Source organism: Haemorhous mexicanus, chromosome 5 (genome assembly GCF_027477595.1).
Source record: "Haemorhous mexicanus isolate bHaeMex1 chromosome 5, bHaeMex1.pri, whole genome shotgun sequence".
NCBI lineage: Eukaryota > Metazoa > Chordata > Aves > Passeriformes > Fringillidae > Haemorhous > Haemorhous mexicanus.
Window position 1 is genome coordinate 2,145,294 of NC_082345.1, and position 26,732 is coordinate 2,172,025.

Genomic DNA, 26,732 nt, shown 5'->3' on the forward strand with positions numbered 1-26,732 from the left:
AACTCAGCTGGAGAATGTTTTAGTGTGAAGCCTGGGAAAAAAAATGAAGAGAAAAAGACATCAGAGCTGTTAAGGCAAAAGTTAAACATGAAGCTCTAGCTCTAGCAAGTCTGCTGGTAGACACAGGGGTAAAGTGTATGATTTAAAACAGTTTATAACACACAGCTAAGAAGCTTTTTCCAAAAGCAAACAGAAAAAGAAAAAAAAAACTCAAAATAAATTAGTGGAACAAAATATTCAATGATCACTCACAGAGTGCTGGCAGGGATGCACAATGAATCAGTTTGTTTTAGCCCTGGTGATAACCTAGATACAGCCACATCTACACGTGACCCTATCTGAGCTGGAGATTGCTGCTATATAGAAGAGGGAAATGGGTTTTTTTTTCCCCTAGAATCCAAAAGCTGCATCTCTTCTGTGATGCATCTGGACCTGTCAGCCCTCTGGGTAAGCTGGGAAGCTCCCAGCAGGTATTTATATAAAGGCATTTAGAAGGTCTGTTTCTTATCAGAGGGCAGAGAAATCTACCTGGGCTTGTCATCCACCTGGATTTGTGCAAAGTGTCACAGCATCCTTGTCTGGAAACTGCAGAGACATGGATTTGATGGATGGACCTCCCAGTAGATAAGATATTGGCTGGATGGTTGTCCTCAACCAGGTTGTGGTGAGCAGCTCAGCACAAGCATGGGCTGGGCAGATTCAGTGAAATAACTGAGTGAGTTCAGCTGAAGGTGTTGTAGGAATTCATTTAAAACAGGACAGATTTTAGGAAGTTTTAATGGAAATCTTTGTCTTTTTAAAGTTCAAATCAATAAGTGGCGTACAAACTTCTAAAAAATAATAAAAAAGGTAAAAAACCCCACAACAACAGGCTGAATCTCTACCAATGCTTAAGATGTAGGGTGCAGATGAATTCCTAGTACAAGAGATTCATTGCATAGAACACACTTTGTAGAATTTTGCTTTTTACACTCAATAGATACTCATATTTATGTAAATAAGACTACAGGTATTTGTATGAAATACGCAATTAAATATGTTATTTTCTTACCTCTAAAATATCCTGTGATTTAGCCATTCATGTTAATAGTGTAATGTGAACATTTAGAATTTCTTTATGATCTTATTTAATTTTTCCTTCATATTTTCACTCTACTTAGCAGTACTTGCAGTATTCCAGCTGTACCTCTCAGAATAGGTATGCAGTTTAGCATAATTACACTTATCTATAATTATCAACATTTAAAAGCTCAGGTTTTACTCCCTGTACTTTTACTTTTATCTTATTTTCTGGAAGCCATTGAAAAGAACACCTCTGGTTATAGATCTAATTGCATTGTAACAACAGGCTTTCAAAAGTATTTTTATTTACTGTGAATTGTTGGTCTTGAAAGGAGCATTCTGGGGACATTTAAAGGCTTTAGATCTTTAGATCTGAGGAATAAAGAATGAGGCATTACCACACTGGGAGGTACTAAATGTCTCCAGGTCCTATATTTCAGTGTATGGTGCAATAAGACAGGAGTTTCAGGGGGACAGGGAATTATGAATATTCCTCTGAGATGAATTTAGGAGTGAAAAACAAAAGGATCTCTTTTGAGGTAATTGCAGTTATCAAGTGCTATGATTACCTTTGATTTATTACACTTTATAATGACCACGATACCTGATGGAAAGAGAATGTAAAAAGCCCTGCAAAAAGTCAGAAAATAGATAAATAAAACAACCCAAAGGCAAAACCTGCCTAGGATCTAAATACTGTAAGTGTTTCTAGTTAATTTAAATTGTTAGCAGCTGTTCTTTGTGAAGCCATCTCATTCAAACTCTGCCATGCTGCTGACAGGGCTGTGTGGTAGAAGGCAAGCAGCAAAATATCTTCCTTGCCTTGTGATTTTTCTCTGTTTTAGCTGGGCTTAGTCACAATCTGCTGGAAGAGGTAATTCAGGAAAGCCTTAAGGTCCCTAAGTCTGCTATTTTTTGTAAGGCAACAAACCTGGACTGAGTTCTTAGATGAACTAGAGCAGTGGTAAATTTACAGTAAGCAACCACTGTGACGAAGAACAATTTTAAAAGTCATGCAAAGATACAGAGGGATACAATCTAAAAGCATCAGACTTCAGAGTGAGGACTTGAACTGGGCTTTGTTCTGGTGAGAGGTTATGCCTGCACAAGAACTGTGTGTGGGAAAATGAAGAGCTGAGGATCAATGAACACATCCCACATTTGGTGCCTGGGGACAGAGCCACAGCTGGGCATGACCCAAACCAGAAACTCTCCTGTGACAGCATTTCCTGAACCTCTTCCAGCCCTTTGCTCTCCTCAAAGTGACCAAAAGGATGAGCAAATGCTTCTATGATGGTCCTTCTACCTCAAAAAAGTGGTCTCCAAGAGAGAAATCCCCCAGCAGGTGCAGAGGGCTCAGACCACAACCACGGAGCTGCTGGACTCAGCTCTTCCCTGCCAGGTTTCCAGATGTTCTCAGTGTGCCTGAAGCTTTTGCTGTCACAGCTGCCAGACTTTCTTCCTCAAAGGAAAGAGGGAAAAGAACTGAAGGGATTAGGAATTCTGAGCAGGAATATAAACAGAGAGAGTGAATGGTGCAGTTGCTGACCTAAGAAACCTTGAAAAAACCAGGATCACGGGCTTCAATTATATCATTCACATGAAACGCCCTCAGTTCAATGCACAGAAGCCAAATATTATCTCATGAGATGTTACACACTGGAAATACAGGGTATTGGCTATTTTCAAAATTTCCAGAGGAGCAACAAAAAAATAAAGAAAAATCTGATCTTTGAGATACCCCAAACTAAGACTTGAAAGGCTTCTGCATTACTCAGAGGCCAATTTTTTCCAAGCTAGAGAGAACAAGTTGAATATTTGACTAGTCAGATCTTTCATCATTCACTCTTAATATGGACACACACTGCCCATATGGATGGGGAGAATTCTTGAACCCAAAGTCTAATAAAAAAGTGAAATAGTCTCTACAAGACTTTGAACTTTACAACAGAGATCTGGCCTTTTAAGTGTTAATTCAGGGATACCTTGAGAAATAACTATAATTTTTTAGTAAATTTGAATCCAGATGTAATTTTTGTAGCTAAAAGCTGTCTCTAATCATAATTCTCATAAATATTCATGTGATCAGTGTTCTTTTATTTCCCTGCCCATTTAAGATTCTGATCTCTCTCCTGGGATCAACTGCCTGCTAGGATGAATTCCACAAAAGAAATCTAAAAACACTGATAATGGACAGGGGTGGGATTGCTCAGTTGACTTTATTCAGCACATTTCAATATTAGATGAGCAAAATTTTTGTTCACCCTTGTACTCTGTCCAAAAAAACCACATATTAATAAAGATTGCTGATGCAAAAACATAGCTTATTTCCAAATTTCAGAAACACATTATCCAAAGAAGTAATAAATATGAAAAATGAAACTCCTATCAGGTGGAGTTATGACAATTCTTAGACAAACATTTATTTATGAACTTATATAGCTCTTTTTACATGTTGCAAATTTTTTCCATGTAAAATGACAGCCAAACCTCTTTTTGTTCACAGATTTTCAATAAATTTGAATTTCAGTTTGATATCAACACCACATAATTGTCACAAGATTTTTTGCTGAACCCATAACAGCAGGAATGATTCTAGCCTCATTATTCCTCCTCTTTTCATGACCCATTTTATTTTCCTTCCCCTGACCATCCATAAATCATTCCTGCTTGATTTTGCCATTTTCCTGGGACAAAAAAAAAAAAAGAAATAAGGGATATTGGATTGGATTTTTAGAAAGCACATTTCAGATGAAGGAAACTTCTCACATACAGCAATGCAGGACAGAGTTCAACTCATGCAAACAAACCAAGCTTCTTAAAGGTTAATTACACTAAAGGAACCTTGATTTGGTGGGCTGAAGAATCCCACAAAGGGGAAAGGAAACAAATCTCACCTAATACACTTTTTTCCATAATAGTTCCAGCCTGGAGAGCCATACCATATTGTTCCATTAATTGGACAGAAATTTTTGCACAGTGGAAGGCTCGAGTTGTTTATTTGACTGGGAGGCTCTTTTGTTCATTGCCATTTCACAGATCATTTCCAAAACCAAGAAAAGTCTGAGTCCATTCAGGGGACTCATGAAGTACAATTATCTGACTTTACATAATAAACCCAAATATAAGCCTTTGTTAATCCTAAAATTAACAGTTTCAATCTTAGTCATCTTTGTCCTTCAATGCCCAAGAATAAATATGCAATAAGCTTGTTCAGGGAAGGATTTGTTCAGAAGTGAGCTCAGTGGCTGGGAAAGGATGGATGATCCTCTGGAGAGCTGCCTGGCTGAAATGAGGATTTGTCATGTAGCTTATACCAGCAACCCTTAGCTCCAGATGGAAGGAGTGACAGCCACAGGGCAGCTGGGGCACAGAGGGACAAATGTCACATCCAGATTAGGGCACCTGACCTGAGGTGGCCACGGTGTCACTGGAGCCTCCCATGGGCTTGGTTTGCAGGGGTAGTGTGGCATTTCTGGGGCTCCCCAGATGAAGGAGGAAATTATGAATCTGACTCCATGTTCTTAGAAGGCTAAGCTATAATTATATTATATTATGTTATGTTATGTTATGTTATGTTATGTTATGTTATATTTATTATATTGTGAGGATACAGACAGAAGGCTAAAAGAATGATAATGAAAAACTCATGACTCCCTCCTCAGTCTGACACAGCTGGCTGTGATTGGTCATTAAGTTAAAACAATTCACATGAAACCAACAAAACAATGACCAGTTGGTAAACAACGTCCAAACCACATTCCAAAGCAGCAAAACACAGGAGAAGCAATCAGATCATTATTGCTTTCATTTTTCTCTGAGGCTTCTCAGCTTCCCAGTGGAAGAAAGCCTGGCAAAAGGAATTTTCAGAAAATATGACAGTGACAGGTTGGCACTGAGGGCTGCACCCTCTGTGCAGGTGTCACAGTTCAGGCAGTGTCTTACCCAGCTAAGGACAGGATGGTGTCTCTTAAGGAAGAGTTCTCTCTCCACTCCCAAGGCACAGAGCAGGGCACATGCCAAGGCCTTCCAGAGGAGGCCTCTTGCCAAGATGGGATGCTTTGCATTATCAGCTCCCCAAAGGCTCAGCTCCACCCCTGCCTGGCTCCCAGGGATACACAGGGATGTAGTCACTTGCAGTATTAACAAGAAAATAAGGAGTGGATTTAAAAAAAAAAAAATTTGAATTTTTGAACAAGGCTACAAAAAAAGGGGCATCATCATCTTCATCATCATAAGCAGCTGTAGAATGATGGAGTAAAAATCTTTTTCCAGAGCAGGTTATCAATTGTATTTGCAGGGACCCCCATGGAAGGGAGGAATGATGAGGACTCCATCTTACCAGAAGGCTAAATAATTACTTTATCCTACTATACTATTCTATATTATCTTACACTATATTACATCACATCTAAACTGAACCTGCCCAGCACTCAACTCTGCTCACACTGCCCAGTGACAGTCCTGACACACACACACACACCTGGCCCTGACAGGCCAAGGAACCAAACCCCATCCCTGTGGGTAAATAATTTCCAGATTGCATTCTACTTCTGCACAAACACAGCAAATGATGAGAATTGTTTTTCCTTTCTCTGATGTTCAGAGAATGTGAAACCCAGAAATATTCTTGGGAAGAATTGTGCCTTGCTTTTCTCTGTGAAGAGAAATGTGGCTGCAGTTATCTTGAGAACTTCTGCCACTGTGCTGGAGGAAGGGCAAATTCGGAATGACAAAGTGGAGAAATGAAGGTCTGGGAAGACAGGCTAATATTTCACAGGGTTTCACAGTCCCACACAAAACATCTCACAGTTTTCACATTCTACATGGCTCTTCTGCTAAAAAAGCAAAGAGGAGGGAGGAAACACTGCCTGGGTTCTGCAAAGACACAAAGGCTGTCCTTGCTGGTCCAGCTGCATTTCAGCAGGGCAGCACTGCCTTGAAATGGGAATGCAGTGCAGCCAGGTGTGCAATCAGAGCAAAAGCACAGTGACAATCTCACCAGGTATTTTAGGTCCAGCAGCTCTTGTCCAGAGCTGAGCTCCACTCTTCAAGAAAGAGGTGGGAACAAGTGAGGAGGCTGTGGAAAAAAAAACAAAATAGAAACGTAAGAAAATATATATTAAATGGGAAAAAGCTGAAGAAAATGGTGTTGCTCCATCTAGTAGAAAAAAAACCAACCCAAACCCACAGGATTAATTTTTTTCATGGCTCAGATTTATAGGTTTGAATGACAGTGAAAAAGAATATTGGGAAAAATCAGGAAGCAGCATATAACTCTGTGTGGGTATTCCCACCCCTGGAGATCTTTAAAGAACAAGTTAGATAATCTTGAGAGGAGATGAAAAAACAGAGGAGACAATTTTTACAGCATTTCAAGTTATTTATGTCCCTCTGCTTAAAGAAATTTTGTAGTATACAATAGAATTATCTGTACTATGAGGAGCAGGGGTGGTGGGGCAAGGACAGCACAAGGTTTTTTCCCCACCCCCTCTGATTCTACTCCCTAAACTTGTGACCAAGTGGTTTTCTTTCCTTCAGGAGTTATTTGGAGCTGACAGCAGTGAACTGACTGACTGAAACTCCTTCTTGCAGGGCTCATTGCTTAGGGCTATTTTCCAGCATCCCAGCACTGGAATATATCAGATACCATGCAAATAATTCATTTTATCTTATCCAAGTCAATCTGTAACTCATTTTTATCTCTTCACCAGCTAGATAATTGGTTCTGGAAGTGCTTCAAAAGGCCCATTTAATATCTTGGCCCACGTTATGATAAAATCCAGATGAAAACCAGCTCCTTCTCAACACCTTTACTCCTGGGCAAGGAGGAGAGGAAGAGAACAGATGCTCAGCATGCTGCAGCCAGCTCGGAATGATCAGCAGATCTGAGTGACCACCAGGACCCCAGGGCAGCACTTTGGGGCCTCAGTGAGGGTTTAGAGCCCCCCTGGTGTCCTTGATGGCAGCTTTGGCACACAGAGGGATCTTCCTGAGCTTCTTGTCACCACCAGTGAGTCAGTGGCAAAAGTGTGCATGCATAAGAAACTTTCTTATGAAAAACTCACCTGGATTTGTCTGCTTTTGGGTGTCATTTTTGGGTTTTCTTTGTTTTTTGTTTTTTTGTTTTTTTTTTGTTTGTTTTTTTTTTTTTTTACAATTTAAGTATTTACTGGAAAACAAACAAAAAGGAGAAATAATGTTGTATTACAGACTATTAGCAAGACAGCCACAGCAAACAACAGGCCAAAACAATTTTATATAGAAATATCTTTCATTATAAGGAACTTTGCATGACACACATCAAACTGAAAACCAGTAAAAAGTTGGTTGCAACTCTAATTTCATTTTCTTCTATAAAGAAAAAATGAGTTCATTGAAATTTCTGACTTTATTATTTCATTGTTACTTTCATACAGCACAAATTCTCTGGTTTTCTACAAAGAAAAACCACTAATTTATAATTAGAAGCAAAAATCTCATTAACTTGTCCCCATGTTTGCAAAGGCAACAGGGAGCTTCTAAAGTATTCTGAGGTCTCGTGGGCATGTTATGGTAAGACTACATAAACCAGATGTTCACTGTGGCATATGATATTCAGAGGAAAAGATTACCCATAAATTCTCAAAACACTTCTTAGATGAAGATTTGTGAAAAGAAAAATAGAGCTGAGAGATTTGTTACTGTATACTGCATTTCCTGAAAGGCTACAGAGGGATTTTTTTCCTGGTCATAAGAAATCACCAATATAAAAATCCTTTTTTAAAACCACATCATTAAATTAGAAATAATTTAAATTGCTGCATTCTCTGTTTTTGTTCAAGGGGCACTGAGGCAATAAAGATGAATTACTGATTACTGGGGCTGAATTATCAAGAATGGAACTGAGGGGACTTTCCTTCTACAGAGGTAATATTAATTGTTGGCAGCTAATGGCAGAATTCTAGGTTCATTTTGGTTTTATTTTAAAACTTTATTGAATTAATTGAACCACGTGCACTGTGTCATAATGGGAAACATCAATAAACTCGGAGGGAAATTTCATTTCATTTCTGCACTGCAGGTTGTTGTAAGAGCTTGTGCTGCTCAGCTCAGATCCAGCTGCACACATTTGGCTGCTTTGCCTGGGTTTGTTAATCCTCTGCCAGGGAAAAGAGACCATTATCCACTAACATTTTATAGACTGTTTGTACTCCAAATATCCTGTGTCAAAACTAATTTAGCAAGCTCACTTCAGAAGGAGAAGAAAGTGGTTCATGCAAGGAGTGCAGGTAAACTTTTGGGAGGCCTCAGATGTCTGCACAGGGCCAGGGACACCTGACAGGGGATTCCAGAGCCACCAAAATCATCTTCTGGGAGTGAACTGCTGCATTTCTGGGCTCTGAGCTTCTTTCTCCTTCCTGCAAGCCCCAGCAGGAGCCTGACCCTAAGAGTTCTGCTGATCCCATCCTCTGCAAAACCCACCAAAGGCATTAAATGATGAGTTCTATAATTAAATCAAGACAATGCTTGCACATCATCATTCTTCCCATGATATGTTCTCTCTCTTCCCCTATGGCACTAGAGAAGCCTGTCACAGGCTGAGCCACCCACACACGTGAGTGTGGCCTTTGGAGCATCACCAAAATCCATCACAGCTCCAAAAACCCCTGTGAACAAACCCTCCTGAACCTCGGGCTGCTGCTGCAGCAGGAGAGACAGGGAAGAACATTCATTGGCTCATTAGCCTTTTTTTCATCAAGATAAACCCTCCTGCATGTATCAAACAGAGCATCCCAGTTGGTTTCTTGTCCTGTGGTCCCCCTTGCAAACCAAGAGATAACAGAGTTATCTGTCTGTGTGCACTCCTGCTGTGACCTTTAGGGTCCTTGACACTTTGGAAGAGTCTTCCTGCTGGAATAACTCCTACAAGCCTGAGCAAGGTTGCATCAATAAGAGGCAAAGACATTTAATCTGGTCCAGTTTCACAGATTCTTGCAGTTCTGAGTTGGTTTACCCTGCAAACACAAAGGAAGAAAAACAATAGAGGTGACTCCACCCCTTGTTTTGATCTGTATCACAACACTCAGGCAGAAAGGGTTGGCAGATCTGTTGTTTGGCCCGACCTGCCCCAAGCTTAGCTCATCTGGGCTCCCTCCAGCAGTTGGATAAGAGTAACTATGCCAACAAATGAGGAATAAGCCTGTTGTAATCCTATTTAACATCTCTGACTGAGCCATTTGATTCAGCTGCTTCCCTGCAAGAGGCATGAAGCAGTAGGAGCAGTTCAAACCAGGCTGCTTTGGGGAAAACCCTTTAACCTCCCAGAACTGATGGCAGTTCTGACATGAAAAACAGCATTTTCAGTAGTTGTGACATGAAAATAGCTGTGAAAGAGGTGAAGCTGCTGAAATAAATTGTTCGTGGTGACAATAAAAATCACTTCAAGCCAATTTGTAACACACAGCAATTCTTTGCAAGGAGAGGCCAATGGATTTGGTTTGTGACATATCCCAGAGAGCCACTGTGCTTCTTGGTGGCTCACACATTCAGCTGTGACCATCACAGCACTGATCCCACAGCACCCCATGCAACTTCTGGGCAAAGTTTTCAGATGAATTTTATCTGAATTTGCTACAGATTATGTTAGTGAAACAACAACAACAACAAAGTTGATTTCCTGTAAGAACAGCAAAATAAAAAGTTTTCTTCATAAGCAGACAGATCAGATTTTTTGGATAAAAGTTATTTCAACTCTATTCATTTACTCTGTTGGCCAAACTCTTCCTCCCCACCCAGCCAAGGACTCGTGCCCAGCTCTGGATAAATCACTGGCAGCCATTTCCATGACATGGTTGGCTTGAAAAGGCTTGGGAGCAATTCCAGCACTGAGAATTCAGCTGCAGGTGGAGGAGCACAATCTGGACTAGGCAATGGCAGTCAAATCCACACACTGGCATTTGGAATCTTTTTTTCTGGCTCACAAAAACTGGTGCAGTCATTAGCACTTGGGGTAACACTCCATTACTGCTTACAAGCATCTCCATCCCTGCATGCACAGCAATGTGACTGAAGCTATTGGCTTGACTTTGAAGTGGCAAGCCCTTAATCAATTCATATTCTGTTCAGTTGGTGTCAGCATTCCTCAATAGTCAGAAAAAGGTGCTTCAGTTCCATCTCCTAATGATTGGCTGAGGATGGCTCCAAACCCACAAAAATATGCATAGCTCACAATCAGCAAGACCCTCTGTTCATTGTGATGGATGAATGTGGAGTTGGCCAGCAGTTGCTCAATATTTTGGAATGTCTCTGCATGCTGGCAAGCCCCTCTCAGGATCTTCCTTGCTAACAGGCAGCAAGGCATTTTAATTTCTGCTGACTTTTCTGAAGCAGTTTTTGCTGTAGTGGTTAGAGCAAAAGAGGGGAAGGCTCCTGTCCCTCAATCTGCTTCCAGTCTCACCAGTACAACCCAAATACAATTTCCTTGACCTTTTTTGCAAGCTTACACTGTCAAATCCTGCCCAGTTTGTTGCCCACCACGACCCACAGGTTTTTTTGTTGTTGTTGTTTTTGTAAAGCTCCATTGGCCACCAACCTGTACAGTGGCATGAAGCTTTTCTATCTAGATGAAATCAGCATCTTTAAATCAATACAATCCTTGTTTCTCATGTCCTACACCATGGTATTAAGCTCCTGATGTTCTGGGATGTTGGCAGATGAAGATCCTACTTACAGTTTCTAAGGCAGCATTCATCTTTTATCTGCATGCATCATCTTAAAGCATATTCAGGCTGATTCCTTCATTAGGCCCTTTCCTCTGCAAACATAAACATCAGAGAATTGATTTAGCAAAGAGATGACACTGAAATGCTTTGGCTTGATTTTAGCCTCAAAGCACTTCAGTTGAAGTCCTTAGCAACAAAGCACATCTCAGCAGAAAAGGGAATGACGCTGCCTAATTTTCATTTGTGAAACTGAAAACTCTGGACAATGAAAAGTGGTTTAGCCAATAAAGGAGCCTTCAGCAAGATTAAGATTTTGTTCTCAAGCACAGCAGGCCCACAGTGACAGTATAATGGCACTTATATTGGCTTTATGACTGCTTTTTGTTTGGGATTCCCTGTTTTGTTAGCTCCATGATAAAATGAGTGCCCTCGTGGTGAAGATTCCCACAATCCTGGCTAACTGAAGGGACACTCCTTAGCATGTCCCCCTCAATGCTACATGAACTCAGATCACCCACAAAATCTTTTTTTCCAGAAACCTTAGAGCTGCACTCAAAGTGATGACTTAGCCTAGAGCTCATCCACACCCTTCCCATGGCGTGGGTGCTGGGTGTGTGCATCCAGCTGTGAAGGAGCCTGCTTACCACCCCCAATGGGATCAACAGCACAGGGACAGGGCCCTCCTGGGACACCACCACTCTGCTGCCATGCAAAGAGACACTGGGAGCACCTGGGTGTGACACTGTTCACAGGGGTCCCAGGATGAGGGAAGAGATGAGAAAGTTGACTCCATGTTCAGAAGGCTGATTTATTATTTTATGATATTTATTATATTAAAAACTATACTAAAAAAATAGAAGAAAGGATTCCATCAGAAGGTTAAGCTAAGAATAGAAAAGGAATGAATAACAAAGGTTTGTCTCTGACTGAGACAGTCTGGACAGCTGGGCTGGGATTGGCCATTAATTAGAAACAACCAGGTGAGACCAATCCCAGATCCACCTGCTGCATTCCACAGCAGCAGATAAGAATTGTTTTCATTTTGTTCCTGAGGCCTCTCAGCTTCTCAGGAGGGAAAAAATCCTAAGGAAAGGATTTTTCATAGAACATGTCAGTGACACCTGGGTACCACAGAGGGAGGTACAGCACCCTGGGGGCTCAGGGCAGCCTCCCCAGCAAGCTCACCCAGCATGGTGCACACTGAAGGCTTTCCAAGCCTTTGGCTCCTCTTTATTGAGGCCACCAACTAGCTGGGCTTTCACAGGAACAGCAGTTCTTCTGTTTCATGCCCAACTCTCTGAGGTAAAAGCCAGCACATGCAACTGATCATTCTGCAAAGCAGAAAATGTTTGAAAAAGGGCAAAAGGCTACTCTGGATCAAACCTTCCTGTCCTTGGGCTTGTAGCTACTCACCAAAGAAGCCCAGAAACGCAGCTGAGGAAGGAGCTGGTGGCACATTAAGGGCTACACAACCTAGAAAACCAAGTGACTTGGTAGAGGAAGATCTAAGCACAGAAATCAGCCCTTGCCATGAAGGTTTGTCTCAATGGGAGAGATCAGAGAGGAAAAAAACTTGCCAGGTTTCTTCCCACCATCTCTAGCAGTCAGATTGTTGGGACAGAAATCACCAGTAGGGACCTGTCCTTGATTAATCTCTACATGGAAATGTAATAGCAGCAGTGGAAGGTTTTAGTGCAGGAAAAAAAAAAAAAAAAACAAAACCAGTTGGGTTTATGTCTAGACAAACAGAAATACCTTAGGGTTTTTGTTTATTTTTTCTGAATTGTAGAGGATTAGGGAGGACTGTTTCCAAGTAATTTTGGAAATAGCAAATCTTGTCAGATCTTATCTAGACTGCTGGCAAAATCTATAATGCTTGCTGTGCTTAATGTGTAACCTAAGAACTTAAAAAGGGGCAAAAGTGTTTGGAAACTAATGCTAATCTAATACTAAAGTAAAATTGAGTTAACATTGAACAATTTTCAAGTCTCACTAACATCTCAGACCTTAAAGTATCTTCCAAATTAAAAGAACTTTCACTGCACTATGAAGCAAAATGCACAGGAATTTGCTTCTACAATAAAAAAGGTAATTTTTAACTTTTAAGAGAAAATACTGAGACCTAGAAATGATTCAGCAAAGAAATTATGTCACCTCTGATAGGAAGAGCAATCCTAGAGAGGATCCTCAGTACAGTTCATAACCATGACTAAAATAAGCACAAGAAATGGAACATGAGAGACATATTAGTTGTGACACAAAATTGACATGACAGACTAAAGAACAATTCACAAGAACCAATTTCTAACTGCTCAAGACTTCCTGTCTTTGCAGTAACTAATATTTTTATTTCACCTGTTTGCCACGAACCATGACCTTAGCTCTTTCATTGCAATTTCTCACAAATTCCCTCTCTGTACTAGTGATAATCACCTTCCTTCCCAGGAAAAATGGACCCTGTCTTAGGATCATGCAACAGAGACAGGGACAGGTAGCAGTCAAAACACAAAACAAAACCCCATTTTCTCTGCCCCAGACTCAAATACACGACTCAGGATCATGTATTTTCTGATTAATTGTGATTTATACTGCTCAAAGAGCTCATCAATATATAAGAAATAAAACCAAGAAAGAAGCTACAGTAGGCCAAGACCAGGACTCCAAGAACAAATTCCTCCAGATTATTGAGATTCCAATCCCTGAATCATAAACCAGATTCATGGGTTTGGCCCTGGCCTCTGTGCAAACAACGTGGGGGCCCCTCTTCCAGTGAGGTTCAGCTTTTGCCAAAATCTTTAAGGAACAGTATGTCACTTTCTTGAGACTGAGATGAGCGATGAAACTTTCACAAGGAGCAGCTGACCCACGTTGCTCAAGAGGAGCACTGTCCCTGGAGAAGATGAGCAAAGGAAGGACACTCCACCTTGGAAGAGAAATGTCACCAAGAAATTTGCCAAGTTCTTTGACTCACACAAATCAGAATCTGGCCCTGACCTGGCCACCAAACCCACACTCTGACACATGTTTGATGCAGTGCTGCCACTGATCCTACCTTTACACAACACATTCATTGCTTCTGGTTAAGCTATGGCAACACAACTGAGCTGATTCTTTCCCTCGTACGTAAGGTAACAAAAAAATGAGGATGGCAAAAAGAGTCAGAAATATGTTCTGGCTATAAATAGACTCCTTGATTGCTTAGCACGCTTCAATTATTTCATTGCACAATTACAGTTGTCAGTTCTTCACTCCAAAGAATCCTTCTCCACTGCTGATCCAGAGCTATGATTTAAACAGCACAGCATTAGGAATTTCTGCGTGCAGAAAAACACAACCAATTATAATCAGCACTGGCAAATTCTAATTTGACATTAGACATAATTAACTCCATGAGAAATTACCCTTATAATAATATTCAACAGGAAGCAGAGGCATCTTCAGAAACTCATGCTCACTGTTAGGTGTTGTCACAAAGTTCCTGGTTTTGATTAACGGCCTGACACAGAGGCCCAGGGGTTTTGGGTAGCCCAGATATCCATGGTACTAAATTCTTCCAAGCAAAAGACTTCTTCTATCATCTCCTACTTCTGCAGAGCCTAAGAGGATCCAGAAGATTCCTAGAATCTTAGGGGAAGACTGAAGAGAGCCTATGGCACAAAAGAGAGTTTTCATTTTGGACTCCTAAGTCCTTGACATGAAAGAGGAAGGTAAATTCAAGTATGCTCTTGAAGTTCTGGTGACCTTGCAGCTTAGCATCAGGAGCTGAACGTTCTCTTCAGTTCTGAAAACTCTTCTCCAGTCTTAAGGCCATCTTCTGTCTTGCTTTACTTCTGAAATGCTGGTTTAACCCTGGTTCTCTCTGCCTGAGGATGTGGTCACTCAGAGGCATCTTGTCAGAGCAGCTGAACAAATGGCAGCTTCTCAGCCTAGGCTGCTAAATGAGAAAATTGATTTTGTGGAGCAAATAGTCTCTCTAGTGTCCAGGTCTTCTCCCTGTTGTAATCTTAGCTATAACAACACTGGGTTAGAGGTCTCATTTTAGGTGAAAAATGTAGCATGAAATAGGAACTCTTCAGTTGGTTTGCTCTGTTCAGTTCACTAATTGAACAGTTCAGCTGTTCATTCAGCTTTGGAGAGCCAGATAACCCAAATCAAACATCCAACTGTTCATTCAGCTTTGGAAAACCAGATAACCCAAATCAAACATCCAACTGTTCATTCAGCTTTGGAGAGCCAGATAACCCAAATCAAACATCCAACTGTTCATTCAGCTTTGGAGAGCCAGATAACCCAAATCAAACATCCAACTGTTCAATCAGCTTTGGAGAGCCAGATAACCCAAATCAAACAGTCCAACTGTTCATTCAGCTTTGGAAAACCAGATAACCCAAATCAAGCAGTCCAACTGTTCATTCAGCTTTGAAAAATCAGATAAGCCAAATCAAAGCCAGTGGGTATTGTTGCACTTTGTGGCTTGTCCCAGGCAAAACCAGAAAAAGATGGAGAATTACACTGGACAAGGCAACATCTCCTGAAGGGATGCAAGAGGCATTCTGAAACCTGACATGCCAGATTTCACAACTGTCCTTGCTTCAAAGAGTTGAGTGTGATGGAGAAAACCACTCCCACGTGGCAAGCCTGGTGACAGTGACCCTCAGTGACACAGAGAAATCCTTTTGAATTTCATTAAGTACACCGTAGCTCTTGGCACCTCCACTATTGTATAGCACAGATAATAGTATTTCTTCACACTAATGTTCTATAGCTCAAAAAATATTATCAGAAACCTTCAGGATGAAATCCTGGGCCCAATGAGGTTAATTAGAGTTTAGCCATTTGGTTTAGGAGAGCCAGAGCTCATATTTATAATCTTCTCATTTTCTGTTATCATGCATTCTTTTCCAAACTTTCCTTTCTCCACTTAGAAAGTGCTCTTAGGATAACAAAGCAAACATCCCGTGGATATAGTAACCTGACAAGGAATGAGCCTCTTGTGCTAAAAGCAATCCAGACCACTAAATTTTTCATTAATTAGTATTTCTCAGAACGTTTTTGATTAGCCTCCCAGCTGTTTCCAACACTTCAGTCTGAAACAGCCCCATAAATACGAAAACAAGTTTTCACATTTTTAAATGCTAATGGCTCACAGCTTCTAGCTTTTGCTTAGGCCAAGATGACCAGAAATAAACTGGGCAAAAAAAATGAGCAAGGAAAGCAAAGGCAAGTTCCATGAGGAACTGCTTCAGAAACCACAAATGAGAATAAACAAGATAAAAGTTAAAGCACTGTAGAACTGTGTCCATCATCCTTCTTGATGAAGGATTGTTTTTTACTGGCAGCACTAATTTTTCTAAGGTTACAATACTGTTACTACCATATATATATATATATATATATATATATATATATATATATATATATATATGTATGTATGTCCATATGATATCTTCAGTGTGGCTACAAAAGGCAAAAGATAATTTATGATGCAAAAAGCATTTTGGACTCGGATAATTCACTGGTAAGCAGACATGCCTTTCTGTAAGAACAAATGCAGAAAAACAAAACACTAATGGAAGGTGCAAAAAAACCCCTGTGATGTCATATTGCTCCTGCAAAATGAAGTCTCTATGTTAATTTTGCTCACAATACTGTTATTTGTAATCAGGGCTGAGGGAAAAACACATCACAAACACACTCAGTTTTTGGTTCAAAAGTAAGGCCCATTCCCTGACCTCGCCTTCTTTAATAAATACACAACAACATTCTTATTTAAAATAACAAATTAACAGGACACTTCACTGCACACACTTCCATCCCTGGGGAGAAGAAGAGAGTACAAACAACATGTGACAGATGTTAATCACATAACTTAATGCACTATTGAAAGTGGGTCAGCAGTAGCAATGAAGAGCAGCCCAGTGGAACCATAAAAGGATGGAATAGAGCTAGAATAAATTATAAAGACCTGTAATACAATTGAAATGTGACTAATGAATTTGGCTTGTTTCTGATGCATGAGAAAGTTTGTTCTGAACATGTGTTTGCAGTGGAAGGCAGCCTCTCTTATCTGGACAGCTTGTGTCAGAATCAATATTTAACTTTGGCAATGAACTAGACATATCTCACATGGAGATGTGGTTAAAATCAGTTGGAGAGGGAAAGCAAATAAGAAACGAATTGATCTCTCTAATTGCATTTTTTCAAACAAATGCCCTTTGTATGGTCATTTTCATAGTCACAGACCAAAAGCAGGCAGCATCTTTCACAGGGTAAGGAAGACCTTAACCTTAAACAAACATCTAACTTTTCGTAAGGATGAGTTACACGGAGTTTGCTTCTCACTGATTCAGGGACAGGAGTTCATACTAACTACTAAAAGCCTCACAAACACCCCTAAACCCCTTTACTAAGGTATTAACAACAGAGTGTGGTAGGGAGCAGTAGAAGGATGGCGGGTTTATGTCAAGTAATTTTGGTCAAAGTAGAATTCTAAGCAGCACACTTTATACTTGCTAATCTCATCTCCATGATTGCAGCTGCATGGAGATAACTGTGACTTTTGCTCCACTGATTCACTAGGATTTTAATTTCAGGTATCAATCTTGCTTCAGGAATGCTTTTTGTGCTGCCTTTTTGCAGTGAAGATAGAATTCAATCTGTCTGAAAAAGCCTGGGTAAGACATTTTCTTCTCTTTTATCTATTTGCTTTGCCTCCTAAATATAAATTTGCTGAGCAAGATCTGTTTCTATGTATTAAACTAATGCCTAGAAAAACAGGACTAAGGTTTTGACCAGGGCCTCAGACAACTACAGCAGAAATAAGAAACAACCATAACAAGTTCTTTGGAAGAGCCCTTCCTTTTGCAATCTGTCCTGAAGGGAAAGGATTGTGCAATTAGAATGATATTTTATCCTTCATTTCTGTAGAAAGGAAAAAAGAAAAGAATATTGACAGAAGCATTGGCCTCCTAAATAATTTTGATCTGTCTGCAATCTCTCAGAGTCTATACAGCACTAAAATTACAAGGTGGAGATAAGTAAATTCCTGTAAAATTTGACCAAATAAAAATTGCAATTGTTGCAAAGTTCTTCAAACAAATAGGAAAAAAAAAAAAAAGCAATAACCAGGTCTAATTGCAAGAGGACTAAAAAAGAGCAATCTAAACATATCAATTCCATAATGAAATACAAAAAGACAAGTGCATAACTTAGGAAATTAGGAATGCATTTTAGAAATTCTTGTATTTGGAGAATCAATCAACCAGAGACTTAATAAACAAATGATTCCTTCCTCACACAGTGTCCCTTTAATCAATATGTATACAAACCTCTGTGACTTGAACTCAAGGAAAATAGTGTAGATGACAGCAAATCTTATTATATTGCTGATTCCTGCTTTGGTGGACAGTACAACCATTTGCAATCACATGCCTAAATCCCTTTTCTCCTGCAGAAATTCCTGCAGAAATTCCCCTGAGGGGACCACAGAATAATTTAAGGCCAAGAGACCTCTGGGTGTCACCTGGCCCAACATTCTGTTTAAAACTCAGTCGATGGCACTGTTCAAACTGCTCCAGTTTATCAAGATCTCTTTCACAAAGATGGGCCTTGAGCAGGACACAGTGCCTCAGATGGAGCTGCACTAGAGCCAAGCTGAGGTTTGTAACAACCCCCCAAAATAATATCCAAGCAACTTTCCTGAGACTTTAACCATGAAGACCTTTAAATAAGAGGTTAATCTTGCAAACGGATAAAACGGATTGAAGGAGGGCTGTCCACAAGCATCCATTCAGTCTTGCCTTGGATACAGCTCCAAAATCTGTCCATCAGGACATCTGGGCACAGCTCTGTCTTCCCACAGGAAAAGGGATTCAACAGCTGAGGGGTTTTATCACAATTAACACTTTTAACCTAAGTGGTGCAATGCTGCAAGGTCTCAGACCTTGCTGAAGGCAAAGCTGGTGCTCACTGCTCTATCACTGACATGTTTTATGAAAATCTTTTCTTTAGGATTTTTTCCTCTTGAGAAGCGAGAGGCTTCAAGAACAGAAAGCAAAGAATTCTTATCTGCTGCTGTGGAATGCAGCAGGTGGATCTGGGATTGGTCTCACCTGGTTGTTTCTCATTAATGGCCAATCCCAGCCCAGCTGTCCAGACTGTCTCGGTCAGACACAAACCTTTGTTATTCATTCCTCTTCTATTCTTAGCCAGCTTTCTGCTGAAATCTTTTCTTCTATTCTTTTAGTAGAGTTTTTAATATACTATATATCATAAAATAATAAACCAAGCCTTCTGAACATGGAGCCAACTTTGTCATCTCTTCCCTCATCCTGGGACCCCTGTGAACAATGTCACACTGATCAGAGAGATGGAGGTCCAAAAACCAATTTTGGAGATGCAAAAAGCCAGATGTCTTCCCACAGCCACTTTAGGGTGGCAGCTGCTTCCTGCTCCCACATTTGAAGTGCCAGCCCTCCAAAGGCAGGGAATGTTGGAAGTCATGACCAGGAAGCTGCACTGCTTAGGTTGGCTGCACAGCCAGTGAGCCTGGAATGGTTTTGAAAGATTAAGCAAAAAAAAAAGAAGTCTGGGAGAGGGAGATGCTGGGGGGGTAAGAGGGGAAAAGATCCTGGTTCATCTTGTAAAACCAGCAATTGTTTCAGACAGCTTTTCACCAGCAGGGCAGCTGCTGGTCTTCCCCAGAGTAACCTGGTGAGACTGATTTCAGCCTTAGTCCTGAGCAGAGCTGAACGTGGTGGGTCTCCCACGTGGAGAGGAGAGGAGCTGTGCCACAGTGACACTTGTTCTGCCAGAGGAGCTCTTGCAGGAGAGTGGTCATCAAAAAAAGCCCCAGTTTGTTTGTTTTATTGCCTAAGTATCAAAATCAAGCATTTAAGGATGCCTTCTATGTGCAGTACTCTCTGCTTCATGGTGTACAATCATAACTGCTTTGACTAAATGCAGTGTGGTGAAGATGAAGGCAACTTCACTTTGAAAGTGAGCCCCCAAGCTCTCCTGCCATGACATGGTTAAGTATTCACTACATAGCTGTTTATATCATTTAAATCTTTGGTGTATTTTATTTTGTATCACAGTTTTGGAGTGGATTGAAACTACTCATATTAGTCTTGGTAACTATTGAGAAAAATGTCAAAACAAAATGTGCTGGAATTCAAGAGGGATTATAAATACACAGAGGGATAAGATAGGAACTAGTTTAAGCTTCAACTATCATATGTCAAAAGTTATTTTCTAGTGGGTTTGAAATATGCTATTTTTTTTTTTTTCTTTTCTGTTTTAGTCCAGTATTGACACAAGGAAAAAATCAGCTCAGGTTTAATGGCAGCTCTCTACAAGGTTCATAAAGGGAGAGAATGCATCCATTAGTAAATAGCCTGGACCCAAAACTTCAGATGATAACAGGCTGAAATCTGGAGAGCTGGTATGAAATTTAAAAAGCAATTTAAAAGCATGGCACTAATACTGTGAATCCTTCCTCAGAGGGAAGGATTTTTATTGCATTGTGTGCCAAGCCCCTTACCTACCAGTATCAGTGGATGCAAGCTGCCAAATGCCAAACTTAGAAGTTATTAAATTACTACAGATCAAAACTTAAAATGTTTTCTTTCTTGGGATTGTGTGAGAAAGTGCTTAGAGTGTTTGGGCTGATGCAGGCTTTTCCTGCTTGTATCCACCTAAACAAATCCTAGAGAGAACACAGCTCCCATGCAAACTTCCTTGAGTAAAAATCCCTGAAAAGAGCTTCACTGGCTCCAGCACTTTGTGTTGTGAGAGAGGCTGGAGCTCTTGCAGTAAAGCACATTTCCATAATGTTAGCAGAGCAATTTCATAAATCACTTTCTTTAAAATGACATCGAAAAGAAAACCCCTGTGAGAGACTAATTGTGGTTCTGGATGAGTCATTTGGAAGAAGGGGGTCTTAATGGTGAACAAAACATTCCAAGAGGTGATAAAAGCCTCCATTCCCCTCTAAATTAATTGCAAGAAAAGACTCACCCAAGAAGAAATAACTTCTATTGTTATTTCACTCTGTGCTGAAGAAGCAATTTGGGATGAAATCCCGTGGTTCTAGAAGATACCAACACCTTTTACTGATTCAGATATTTCAGTTGCAAAAGATCCTATCCTCTGTTTTTCCTACTCTGGCATTCTTATGAGTGGTGTTGGTAGAGTCCTCAGTCAGTGGTTTTCTATTAATCTCAACCAGTTCAAGGAAAAATGCCCAAAAAAGAAAGAACATTAGAGGTTGGAGGGAGAAACATGAATGTGAGAGTTCAGCATGGAAATAAGTGAGAAAACAACCCCAAAACAATGTCTGAGGTGACAGCAGGGGGTTTGTTCCTAGGTCTTGACTCTCTGCTTGCATCAAGAAATCACAGTGGGAGGGATTGATAAAGTAAGGGGCAAACTGAGCTGGAATGATGAGCTTGGTTATAAAAACATGTAGTGGGTATGCCTGAGCACAATCAAATCTCCTCTGTTCTCAAAACAGCAAAAAAATTGTGGAAACAATGAAAATATGTTTTCCCTGAACGTGCCAGCTCATAAGAACCCAAGTGAATCACAGTGCCTCATTTTACACATTAACAGGCAATATTTCTACCATATCTTAAGCATTTCTTTTGCCTCAAATATCACATAAACTTACCAACCACCTAATAATGAATACTCCCTGAGCCAGCTTTGTGAGGTGTTACGAGCAATTCTCTTTCCCTCCTCTTATCACATGACCCTCTTTCTTACTACATCTGAAAATATCAGTTCTTAAGAATGATTTTCCAATTCTCCCTCAAAAAAGAAAAGATACAGAGAATTGTCTGCAGCTCAGGTAAGTCAGATTGTTGCAAGTTTAAACAAATTAGCTCCAGGACCATAAATGTAAATACTTGGAAGACAAGAATCATCAGCAGTGCCTGCACATTCATGTTTACCCAAAGCCTTCAAATGGAGGAACTATTACATGAATAATATAATATATAATGTTATATATAATATATAAATATATAAATGTTATATAAATATATATTATAATAATCAAATAGGAATAATTAAATATAAATATTGCTATAAATATTGCTATAAATAACACTATAACTATTTGTATTAATAATGTGCTTTGTAAATATGCCTTCAAGTTATAAGGAAAAAAAAATCAAAATATGTGGCTGTTCTATGACAGCAATGAATGCAACAGAAACTTACCTAGACAGCCTAGATGAAGCATCTGAATTGGCAATTTTAATACATCAAAAGGCAACAAGATTTTGGAAATAAGGATATGAACACAGGATTTCTCCACTAGATTATTTCTTCACCAGTTTCCTATATCTGTAGGTACTCTTGCCCATACCATGTTTTAATTCATGCAAAGCCCTTGATTCAAATTCTGCAGAAGGGATTAAAGGCTACCAGCCCCAGTCTGCAAAAAGACACAGTATGGTCACTCTCTGTCAAAGGACACCTCCAGCTTGAATGGCCTTTGTTCCATTCAGCTCTCAAATTTGTCTTGTGTCCTGCAGAGTCCTGGTTCAGTTTCCATGTCTGAGTCCAACTTTTGCTTATCTGGGAGCTACCCTCATTTTGCTTTTTTCCAAAAGGTATTGGATCCAAACTCCTTGGAATGCAGCAGAGTCCCTAGTGAAACCTATGGAAGGCTTATCAATTAAAATAGAGCATCAATTAAAATAGTGCATCATTTGGCTTTACATTTTTAACTCAATAATGAAAAATTATACAATACCAGTTTAAAATGTACTGTTGGGCTAACTCTGCTGTTGACCTTTTATCTTTTCTTCTGTGAGGAGATTTTAGTGACCATCTCCATGGAGAAACTGAATGACAGAGATAAGAATCACATAACTGAAAGGCAAATGTCCAGACTTTGGCCCCAATTTGTTTTATTTTAATACAGTGATTGCATAATTGCTTGCAAATATCTTTTCAGTTCTCACAGCTCTAAGATTTATATCACCCTGGTTAGCTGACATTCACAAGACACTCAATGCTCATAAAAACTGATAACAATATGAACAAAAAAAAATTGCTGGGGGAAAAGATGATTTGCAGACACTATCTGAAACTATTGATTCATATCTCTGTGTTGATATCCTAATATTCAAGAAATCTGCAAATTCTGCACAGCCAGGAAATGGCAGGTTTATTTTTAAAGCAATAATGGTTTCTGTGTTCAAAGCTCTTCTCTCTCACAGCTCGCAGGTGAGCTCTGAGCCCCAGCTGGGGAGCAGCACAGTCTGGTGATGCTGAACAAGGTGTACTTTCTTTCCTTTCCAGATACAAGATGTTTGCTGCCCTTCATCCTCTCTACCTGCTGATTTGAAAAGCACTGGCTGCTTTTCAGCCCGTGCAGAGGTACTGGCTCTTCCTTTGCATCCTAGACATGGAGTGTGTGCACCTTGGACTCAGAGGAGCTGAATGCCTGAGGCTTTCTGAGCAAAGCCCTCTGTGGGCTCGTGTCTGAATGGGAACCAAACTGTTCTGAAGATAAGACTGCAAATAAACAGCTTGGATCTTTTGGCACCAGCAATGGCCAAGTGTGCCTAGTGTGGCCTTTTGAAGGAAGGCAGTTTCTCCACAATGGGCTTTGATCAAATTTGTAACTATTATGTGCAAAGTAAAACCATTAAACTTGTTCTTTCAGACTAATGCTAGAGGATTCCAGCTTTCACCTATGTCCATTTATGAGGTAATTTATCAAGGTGAAAGCCATCAGGGCGAAATTCATTTTAGAAAAAGTCCGACAAAGTTACAACCACGTGTTTAACCAAGCTCAGACGGCCTGATGGCAATAAAATAAAATAAAATGTGCCATGATTGAAAAGCTCTGCTATAATTTTAAGAACACCAGAGTGGGGAAATCCGAGCTGCATCTCCCACAGCTGCAGGAGCTCAGCTCTGTTCCACACAAGGGAGCACAACTCCCTCTGAACTGAGCTGAGTTGCACTTTCCATCTCTGCCTGTGACAGGTCAGATTCCCAACTGCTATAAATCAGCCCATTCCATTAAAGTCCATGACAAGCTGGACAGATTTACACCAGCAGAATACTTGGTCTGACCTCCTCCCTGTCCTGCAGCCATTGCATGAGCAACTTATAATGGCTCCTGGAAACCAGCTGCATTTGTGCCTTCAGCTTCTGGGCACTTGTGGGGTCCCTCTGCCCATGGAGGCAATGGAGAAACAGGTCTTGGAAGGGGAATAGAGGCAATTTGTGGCCCAGGTCTGTGCTCAGACCCAAGAGAAGGCCCATGGAGAGTATAGAAGCTCCCCATCAAAGAGCAGAGGCACTGCAAGACTAAACAAATAAACATGTGGTACCCTCCACCCCCTCTACAGCTCTGTTTTCTGGTGCTCAGATAAACAAAGGGCTGCAAGAAAAGTGGAGCCATCTCCTGCCATTTACAGTTTGCAGCTCCTTAAATACAGTGCAGAGCCATTTGTAATGCACAAGCTGTTTTGGGTCATGAATCATTAATTGACAAAGTAAACACAGCATTACTATAAGTATGCTGGAAATGTTTTTGCTCATGTTCAGCATCCTTTGGGAACTTCTTGTACTTTGCTCAAGATTGCATCTCGGGAGGATTATTTTTTTCCCCCCTTAAAAAAATTGGAAAAAACCAGTCATTTATTTTGAAAGCTACACTTTGTTGTGTAGCTGCTAGAGAGGAGAACACTGTCCCTTTTCCTTCTTTCCTGTCTCTTTCACATAAAGAGCAAACAGCAGCATTAGCACCGGAAGTGCAACCACCACTAATTCCCTCTCCCTGAGCACGAGTCACAGCCATTGGCACTGTCTGATGGGAGCTCAGATCCCCTGGCATCACACGGGGATGAAGGGGATGCTGAGAGGCTGCTCTGGAAATGTGAGCACCCAAAACCCCACCATGTGGCAATGCCTCCACACTCAAGGCAGCCTTTTCTTCTGACTTGAATAAGTTTTACATGTAAGAGACACATCTGTTCATCCCCAGTCATCTTTCTTCATTGTCACTGCTTTTGATGAAGGGATGGGACCTCTTTGGGCTGAGAAGGATTCACTGCTCAGATAAACTTCACTCTCAGAGATTTTAGAGGAGCAAGCAGTTGGTTATAGCTCAAAGCAGTCACAAGTTCTTTGTTACAAGACAGCACAGAACTTTCTAATGTAATAGACAGTCACCACAGGGTGTATTTTGCTTTTCTAAGCTATCACCTTCACTTATTTCTGCTGCACTGTGGATACTTTTACCCAATGGCCATTGGGTATTATCACACATACACACAGATGCTTCTGGTGTAACTCCTAAACTCTTTGCTTATTCCATACAACCACATTATAAACCCTTCACCATCTTATCAGTTCAGTTTCTCACTCACTTAAAGCAGATTTTCACTTACAACTATAGAAACATAAATTGATTCTTTTTCTGCTTAATGTCTGTGAGATTTATGTTTAAGGCATATTTTCACTTACAGCTACAGAAACACAAGTTTATGGTTTTTCTGCTTAATGCCTGTGTATTTTATTTTTACCTCCATCCAAGCTGCAGATCAAACCCTCCTGCCTCTGTAGGAGTTTCTGCCTTTCCATTTCCCACAATCTTTCATGCTGTGTTACAACAAAAGGAAGTTTACATGTGCAACAAATCCATTGTAAGGGAAAAAATATTCAGGACGTGACCAAATCTTCCTGACCATACCCTACAGGGGCATCCTTCACTATCCATGCTTATCCTGCCTTTCCCCCCAGTGTTTTCTGGCTGTTACCCAAGGTGTGTTTGCAGACATGAGTGACACACCAAAGCTCATCATGAGCTGCCCCTGCTCTTGGCACAGCCCTCTCCTCCTGCCAAAAAACTTCTGAGCTTTGGCATTAAAGGTTATATAGGGAGGCAAGGAAATGCAGACAGGAAATTAAGCCCAGCCATCTTCCTCAGAGTGTGTCACACAATTTTAAATGCTGTTCTTTATCACAGGGGTGGCTAAAGTGGAGGGCTGGAAGAAGAGAGAGGGTAGAGAAGGGAGGCAGGGTTTTATTTTTTGTGAAAATTGCCTAATCAGTTTCTCTCTTACAGCTTGCAGATCATTCTTCACAGCTGTACTGCAGCACCTGCCTCTAAGGGCAGGGGGATCTCCCTTGAAACAAGTCCTTTAAGTATATTTTAAAAATATAATGCTTGGTAATATCTAAGTGCTAAAGAGGATTAGGGCTGAATTTCTTTTTATTCAATAAATAAAAATTATTTTCTGTTAAACGGATTTCCCTTTTTATATGGGAATGGGACAAGTGAATTAAAAAATCCACCTGAATTTGCTCATATCCTCTTACAAATCATATTGTAATGTGACAAATCATATTGTAATTAATCAAATTATATTGTAATTAATGTGATAGACTGATCAGATGCAGTCATTTTAAAGTATTATTTTAAAGTCAAAATTTCCTTTGTTGCATGTTTGTTACTTTTTTAAGATTAATTGAACTGATTTAAATTAAAGCACTGTGCTTTCAGAAGGGATAGAATGAATTTCAAAACGCTTTTGGAAATAATTTTGAGATTTACAAAAGATCTTCTTAGAATACCTGCAGTGAAAACAAATACACTTCTTTCTTGAAATCCTTTACACCCCTGTTCTCTTTTTGTGGAAATTTTAAAAGTTAAAATTTGTATTTCCATGCTGAAGATTTAAACTCTATTACCAGTCCAAGTTAAAAAGAACAACCTGATTATCAAATCTCTGCAGGGAACCAGGGCCATCTACTCTGACACCATCTGGAGCCCAAGTTCTGTTCACTGGGATACATCACTGCCATGGAGCCATGCTGCCAAAATATCTCATCAGCTTACCTTTCACAGGTGTTTTCCTTGAGATTGTGAAATGGGGAATTATTTACTTCCCTTCAAAACCACCACAAGCCAGGGAAGAGTTACTAGAGTGTTTTCTC

General features: G+C 40.3%; 1 long non-coding RNA gene across 1 annotated transcript; it reads right to left on the reverse strand.

Moving 5' to 3' along the window:
• Positions 1-7,184: 7,184 nt before the first annotated feature.
• LOC132328062 (uncharacterized) lies at positions 7,185-26,732 on the reverse strand. The gene is made up of 3 exons (XR_009486670.1): positions 26,635-26,732; positions 10,775-10,858; positions 7,185-7,234 (listed from the first exon to the last, which is right to left on the reverse strand). It is a non-coding gene; the product is annotated as an uncharacterized LOC132328062 (long non-coding RNA).